General features: G+C 53.2%; 1 long non-coding RNA gene across 1 annotated transcript; it reads left to right on the forward strand.

Moving 5' to 3' along the window:
• The first annotated feature begins 423 nt into the window (after window positions 1-423).
• On the forward strand, window positions 424-3,743 carry LOC136354895 (uncharacterized). The gene is made up of 3 exons (XR_010738754.1): window positions 424-1,205; window positions 1,319-1,435; window positions 1,950-3,743. It is a non-coding gene; the product is annotated as an uncharacterized lncRNA (long non-coding RNA).
• The last annotated feature ends 3,278 nt before the right edge of the window (window positions 3,744-7,021 follow it).

Below are 7,021 nucleotides of genomic sequence, written 5' to 3' on the forward strand. Positions count from 1 at the left end.
TAATCAAGTGAAATATTTGAGGGAATTAAAAATTTCCTTTAAAAAAATCATGGCCGGGAATATTTTGTAATATTCTTTGTGCCCTAATGTACTCTCCGGAATTTTCCGTGAATTTTCGGAGCTCAAAAAATAATTATAATAATACAAGGTTCATTTAACCAATTTAAATAAAAAGAAAAGAAAATAATCTTCCCCTTCCTCCCTTTCGGGCTCGGCCCAAATTCCTTCCCCCTTCCCCTCCGGGCCCGCCTCCCTCCCCTCTCCTCTTTGGGCCGCTCGGCCCAGCTCGGCTCCCCTCTCCCCCCAAAGTCCAGAAAACCCCCACCCGGCTTCCCCTCTCTCTTCCATTGGCTGACAGGTGGGACCCGTGGCCCCACCTGTCATCCCCTTCCCCTACCTCCAGCCACCCCATCACCAGGGACCGGCAACTGCTGCCATTGCCGCCCCACCCCGCCGCTAAAACTGCCGCCTCCTGCCTCCTACGCGCACGTCCGACCGTGCGGACGTGGTCGCCACCCACTCCTCCTCCACCTTTTCCCCCACTCTCCCCGCGAAAATCGGCGCTGGTTTACCCCCGCCACGTGCCCACGTCGCCACTCCATCTCGCCGGCCGTTGCCGCCCCGTTGCCGCCCATCCTGGCCACGATCTCCCTCCCCCGCGCCCATATAAACGACCCCCGTGCTCCCCTCGTCCATTTCCCCATTTTTCCCGAGCCCGGCACTCTCCCCACGCCGCTCCCGTGCACCGCCGCTTTCCGGCGAGCTCCGGCCGCCCGCCAGTGCTGCTCCACCCACCGCCGCACCAATCCGCCACCACCGTTGGCTTCGCGGCGCCGTGCTACAGCCCGACCCCTACTCCATTTCCCCTCTCCGCCTCCGGAACATCGCCGCCTCGCGCACCACCTCTCTCCGTCGCCGCCGTCGCCTCCAGCCACGCGCCACCGCCGCTCCCGCCGCCGCTGTGCTGCGCCGCCTCCACTGCCGGCTTCGCCGCCGCGCGGGCAAGCTCGGTCTCCGCTCCGTTTCCCCGTTCCATCGCCGGAACTCCATCTCCTCTGTCAACCCGAGCCGCCACCACCTCGCCGCCGCCGCGAGCGACCTCCGACCTCACGCTCTCCTTCGTCTGCTTCGCAACAACGATAGGGAACCCGACATCCCCTCATCCAAGCTCTTCGTCGCCGGAAATCCATTCCCCGCTGTGAGTGGTGAGCTCCTTCCCTTGTCGCCAGCTTCCGGCCGAGTTTTCCCGCCGTCTTGCGCCTCCTCCCTATTCATGCGCCTCCTCCCTATTCCCTAACTTTCCCTCCTTGTTCCCTAGATCCTTCCGGCCGCCGTCCGCCGGTTCCCGCTCACGGAACACCGCCGGACCGCCGTTGCCGTGCCACCCCGAGGAGCGTCGCCGCCATCTCGCCTCCCTTTGGTGCCGTGCCGCTTGGTGAGCATCCCCTCTCCTCCGCTCTTTCCGCCGCTCTCCGCGTGCCGACCCGCGCCACCGGTGTCGTCGCCGGTGGTCGCCGTCTGGCCGCGCGCCGCCGCTGTCGTTCGCCGCCGCTCGGCCGCGCCTGTACTTTGGCCGCCCGTGGACCACTCCCATGGTCTGGGTCCACGGTGCCGCCAGGCCGCGGTGGACCGAGTCCACCTTGCGCCCTTCCCCTTGTGCCGCTGACGGGTGGGGCCCGCCTGTTGGCGCCGGCCCTCTTTTGATGACGTCAGCGGCTATGCCTTTTCCTTTGGAAAATAATTAATAGTTGCGCAATAATTCGTTAATAATTCTAGAAATTCATTTAAATGGCTCAAAACTTCTAAAATTCATATCTAATTCATTCAAACTCCAAATTGGGCCATTCAACTTGCAAAATTCATCTAAAATTGAGATCTACATGTTTGTTTAGTTTTTATGTATTGTTTCATTGGTTTTTATTAGAGTTTTTCCTCCATTTGCGTGCCAGCGTGTAGAATCCGTTGTTTCAGAAGTCCGCGGTCGCGAGGAAAAGAGTTCGGAAGATCAAAGTGAAGAAGCAAGGCAAGTCACACATTCCCCTTGAGCATGTTGATCCCAAGTTATAAATGTTTTACCGTTTGCAAATAAACATGCATGTCTTGCTAATTACATGGGATCCGGGTATTACCTATCTGCTTGCTTGTGCCATGTTTACTTGATATCTATCCTTTGTCAACATTGGGTAATAAATCGACTAGCTCATGTTACTTATGTGACCTAGCTAGAACTATATGCTTAGCCATGCTTAATTACCACTAGCTCAGTTGATGGGATAATGGCAGTATTAGACCTTTTTAGCATCAGAACGAGCTGCGTGCTCGAGACACCCGGCCATGTTTCAGTGGCCGTAATTATCCAACTAAAATGCGACTGAAGGGTGGGCTGTGGGTGCATGGTTTTGCTAGTCACACCCATGGCAATTAAGGACCGGTTCGCGGGATGCCCTAGAAGAACTTATCGTACTTATCACAAGCCAGCGTGGGCAATGGCTGGTCTTGTAGTGTAGCTTTCCTCTAGCTGACGCATCCAGGCAAGGGTGGGCGTGATGGAGTTTGGATGGGCCCTGCGACGGCCTATGCGGCTTCCGGATTTACCTAGGCACGAGAGGGGACTGCCCGCTGCCTTGCGAGGAGTGGGGGTGAAACCTGAGGTGTGGTGTGCTTGGTTAGAGGGGGTTATGCAAAGGGTTCTGTCACGGCCTCTTTCCGGTATGTCGTGGTGGCATGTCGGCGCACGGAAACGTGTCGTGGGGCTGTGTCTTGTGGGTACAGTTGTACACCTCTGGCCAGAGTAAAACTATTCGAATAGCCGTGCCCGCGGTTATGGGCGGTCGACCAGATTCACCGTGATTAGTCCCACCTTAATAAATCGACTCAATGCACTGTAGTTCAGGTGGGTTGGTTGGGCCTGTTCAAAGTGGTGTAGCGTTGATCAGTGGAGGTTTAATGTTACTTTAATTACTCAACAATTTTGCTTTTTGGCTCAATAAAATGTTTTACAACCGCCTTTATGCAAATAGCCACAAACCGTCCTTGTGTTCCCCTTGCACGTCTGCATCATTGGTGTGGCTTGCTGAGTACGGTGGTTGTACTCAGCCTTGCTGTTATTTCCCCCTTTTCAGAAGTATAGTGCTTCTGAGCTGAAGACGAAGTTAGAAGACCAAGTTAGAAGACCAAGGCTCAGACCCCAATTGGGTTTTGCCTGTGGAGTGGAGCTGAAGCCCCGCTAGGATTGCCTCTTTCCGCTGCTGCTGCTTTCGTTTCGGTGTGAGGTCTAAGTGCCTCTTCTGTAAGTATTTACGCTTTTATTTATGTTTGGAACTGTATATTACTTGTCATTTTATGTACCCTGGCTGGTCCTAGACAGGGATGGCCGGGCCCGCTTACATCTGGCAGCTTTCATAGGTCATAGACTGCCCTTACACTTACATCTGGCAGCTTTCATGGTCACTCGTGCGCACCGGGGAAGAATTAAGCCCCGCTAGGATTGCCTCTTTCCGCTGCTGCTGCTTTCGTTTCGGTGTGAGGACTAAGTGCCTCTTCTGTAAGTATTTACGCTTTTATTTACGTTTGGAACAACACAAGTCTTTTCTGCACACTTTGTCCTCACTCGTGCGCACCGGGGAAGAATTAAGCCCCGCTAGGATTGCCTCTTTCCGCTGCTGCTGCTTTCGTTTCGGTGTGAGGACTAAGTGCCTCTTCTGTAAGTATTTACGCTTTTATTTACGTTTGGAACAACACAAGTCTTTTCTGCACACTTTGTCCTCACTCGTGCGCACCGGGAAAGAATTAAGCCCCTATTTACATTTGGAACTGTATTTACTTGTTATTTTGTGTACCCTGGCTGGTCCTGGACAGGGATGGCCGGGCCCGCTTACATCTGGCAGCTTTCATAGGTCATAGATTGCCCGGGGAAGAATTAAGCCCCTATTTACGTTTGGAACTGTATTTACTTGTTATTTTATGTACCGTGGCTGGTCCTGGACAGGGATGGCCAGGCCCGCTTACATCTGGCAGCTTTCATAGGTCATAGATTGCCCTTACAGACCAACACAAGTCTTTTCTGGTCATTGCCTCTTTCCGCTGCTGCTGCTTTCGTTTCGGTGTGAGGACTAAGTGCCTATTCTGTAGGTATTTACGCTTTTATTTACGTTTAGGTATTTATGCTTTTATTTACGTTTGGAACTGTATATTACTTGTCATTTACTTGTCATTTTGTGTACCCTGGCTGTATATTACTTGTCATTTTGTATACCCAGGGATGGCCGGGCCCGCTTACATAGGTCATAGATTGTCCTTACAGACCAACACAAGTCTTTTCTGCACACTTTGTCCTCACTCGTGCGCACCGGGGAAGAATTTCCCGGTCGGTCACCCATCCCAAATTGCTTCAGGCCAAGCACGCTTAACCCTGGAGTTCTTTGGAGATCAGCTTCCGAAAAATAAGTTGCAACTTGTTAACATGAGTATTCTATTAATCTTATTAAGCCCTAGGGCGGGATGTCACATCCTCACCCCTTAAGAGAGATCGACGCCCCCGTCGATCAACCGTAGGCTAGGAACGTCCCCTCTTGGCCACGTCCGTGTGTCCAGTGCCAGCGCATGTGCCATGCTGTGTGACCACTCCAGGTCCACACCAGCCATGCGCACTATGACTGTGCAACTGCAACACACGCGCCCCCGAAACCGCGAGAGTCGGCTCTGATACCATTTTGTAACGTCCGCCTCTCCTAGGCCTGTCTGCTTACATCTGGCAGCTTTCATAGGTCATAGACTGCCCTCACAGATACCATTTTTTAACGTCCCATCTCTCCCAGGCCGGGCCCGCTTACATCTGGCAACTTTCATAGGTCATAGACAGCCCTCACAGACCAACACAAGTCTTTTCTGCACACTTTGTCCTCACCTGTGCGCACCGGGGAAGAATTTCCTAGTCGGTCAGCCATCCCAAATTGCTCCAGGCCAAGCACGCCTAACCCTGGAGTTCTGGAGATCGGCTTCTGAAAAAGAAGTTGCAACTTATTGATATGAGTATTCTATTAATCCTATTAAGCCCTAGGCCGGAATGTGCCGCCACGTGTGCGCCACGTCGGCGCCACGTCAGCGCCACGTGGTGCGCCGCCTCCTTCCCCGGTCCGTGCACCCGGTCCACCGCGGACCGCCACCCGAGTCACTGCCATGTGGGGCCCGCATGTCGGCGCCCCCTGATGACGTCAGCCCTGGGATATATTGCGCAATAAATCAATTAATGATTTTTTGTTTATAGTAAAAACACAGTGAATCTTCTAAAATTCATATCTAATTCATCCGAGCTCCGTTTAAGCCCATTCAAGTCTCAGTAAATCATGAAAAATGCATAGAATCCATTAAAAATGCTTTTGTTCTCTGTTTCAGTAGTCTTTAGCCTGTTTGTATTGTTTGCTTTGTATGTCGCTTAGATTCCGGCTCTCCTGACGCTCCGGTGTACTTTGAAATAGTCACCGAGGTTCCTCCAGCAGTAGAGCAAGGCAAGTCATGCTTGTCACTTGAACATGTTGATCCTATATTGCAAATGCTCTATCGTTTTCCTTTAAATACTGCATCATTTTATAATGTTACTATGGGATGTTTACCTACTGTTACAGCCATGCTATTGTTGTACCATGCTCCTTTGTTAGCTTAGGGATATAACATGACTAGATATTGGACTAGGGACAAGCTCCGGAACCACCTAGCGAACACGATGAAAGGGGTTAGAGAGAGAGAGGAAGATGGAAGAGGGCGAGGACGCCGGCCGAAGGCGGTGGCCATGGCGGTGCTCACCGGCGCATGACGCGGAGTGGGTTCCGGCGGCGGAATCCGACGGGAGAGGGGTGGATGGGGTGACCCGCACGACGGCGAACGCGACGCGGCTCGGCGCAGTGGCTAGCGGCGGCCGGAGCGGTGGCGGCGGTGGTGGAAAGGAGGGCGATGGTGCTAGGGCGATGGAGGGCACGGGAACGGATGGTACAAAACGAAAAAGAGAGAGGGGGGGGGGGGAACCTTTATATAGACCCGCGGGGGTCGATCGTGGCTGGGATGGCCGCGATTTTGCTGGCGGAGTGGGGAGAGGTGGGGAGGAGAGAGAGGCGGGATTCAAAAATTGAATCCCGGCCGTCTCGAGCGCGGGCGCGGGCGGGAGAGAGAGGGAGTGGGCGCGGGGAAGGCGGGCGCGGGCGGCGACGTGGGCGACGTGGCTCGGGAGACGCGGGAGCGAGCGGGGCGGCGGTTGCGGGATGCGGCGGCGCCGGCTAGAGGTGGGAGACGGGCCCGACAGGTGGGCCCCACCTGTCGGCGACCCGAAGGGAGGAGGGAGGCGGCCGGCTCAGTTGGGCCGTGGCCTTCGGCCGGCCCAGCGGGGAGGGGAGGGGGAGGAGAATGGGCCGGCGACCCATTCAAAAAGAAAAGGGGGAAAAAGAAAAAGAAAAAGAAAAAGAAAGAAATGAATTTCTAGGGATTAAATATTGCTTGTGCTCAATTTTAATTGGTTAAAATTATTTCTAGAGCTCTGAAAATTCCACTAAAAATCTTGTTAGCACATTTCGACATGTAGAACTCAAGAAAAATTCCACATGCTAATTCCGATTATTATTTGCATTAATTTATTTAGGGTTTCACTCTTGCTTTTACACCGGTATTTTCTCGAGACCAATTATAAATTCAATTTTGGCTTGGGGGAAGAACTTTAGGGTGTGACAAACCTACCCCCCTTAAACGGAATCTCGACCCCGAGATTCGGAAGAGCTGGCGAAGAGGTATGGATGGGCGGCCTTCAACTCATCTTTCCTTTCCCAGGTTGCTTCTTCTTCTGAGTGGTGGCTCCACTGGTCCCTGCAGAACCTGGTGACCTTGTTTCTAGTCCTCCTTTCACTGGTCTCAAGAATGCGAACTGGTTTTTCCACATAAGTCAGATCTTCTTGAATGTCAATGTGTTCTGAATCGGCTTGTTCTTCGGGTACCCTCAAACACTTCTTTAACTGGGACATGTGGAACACGTCATGGA

This window comes from Oryza sativa, chromosome 1 (assembly GCF_034140825.1).
Source record: "Oryza sativa Japonica Group chromosome 1, ASM3414082v1".
NCBI lineage: Eukaryota > Viridiplantae > Streptophyta > Magnoliopsida > Poales > Poaceae > Oryza > Oryza sativa.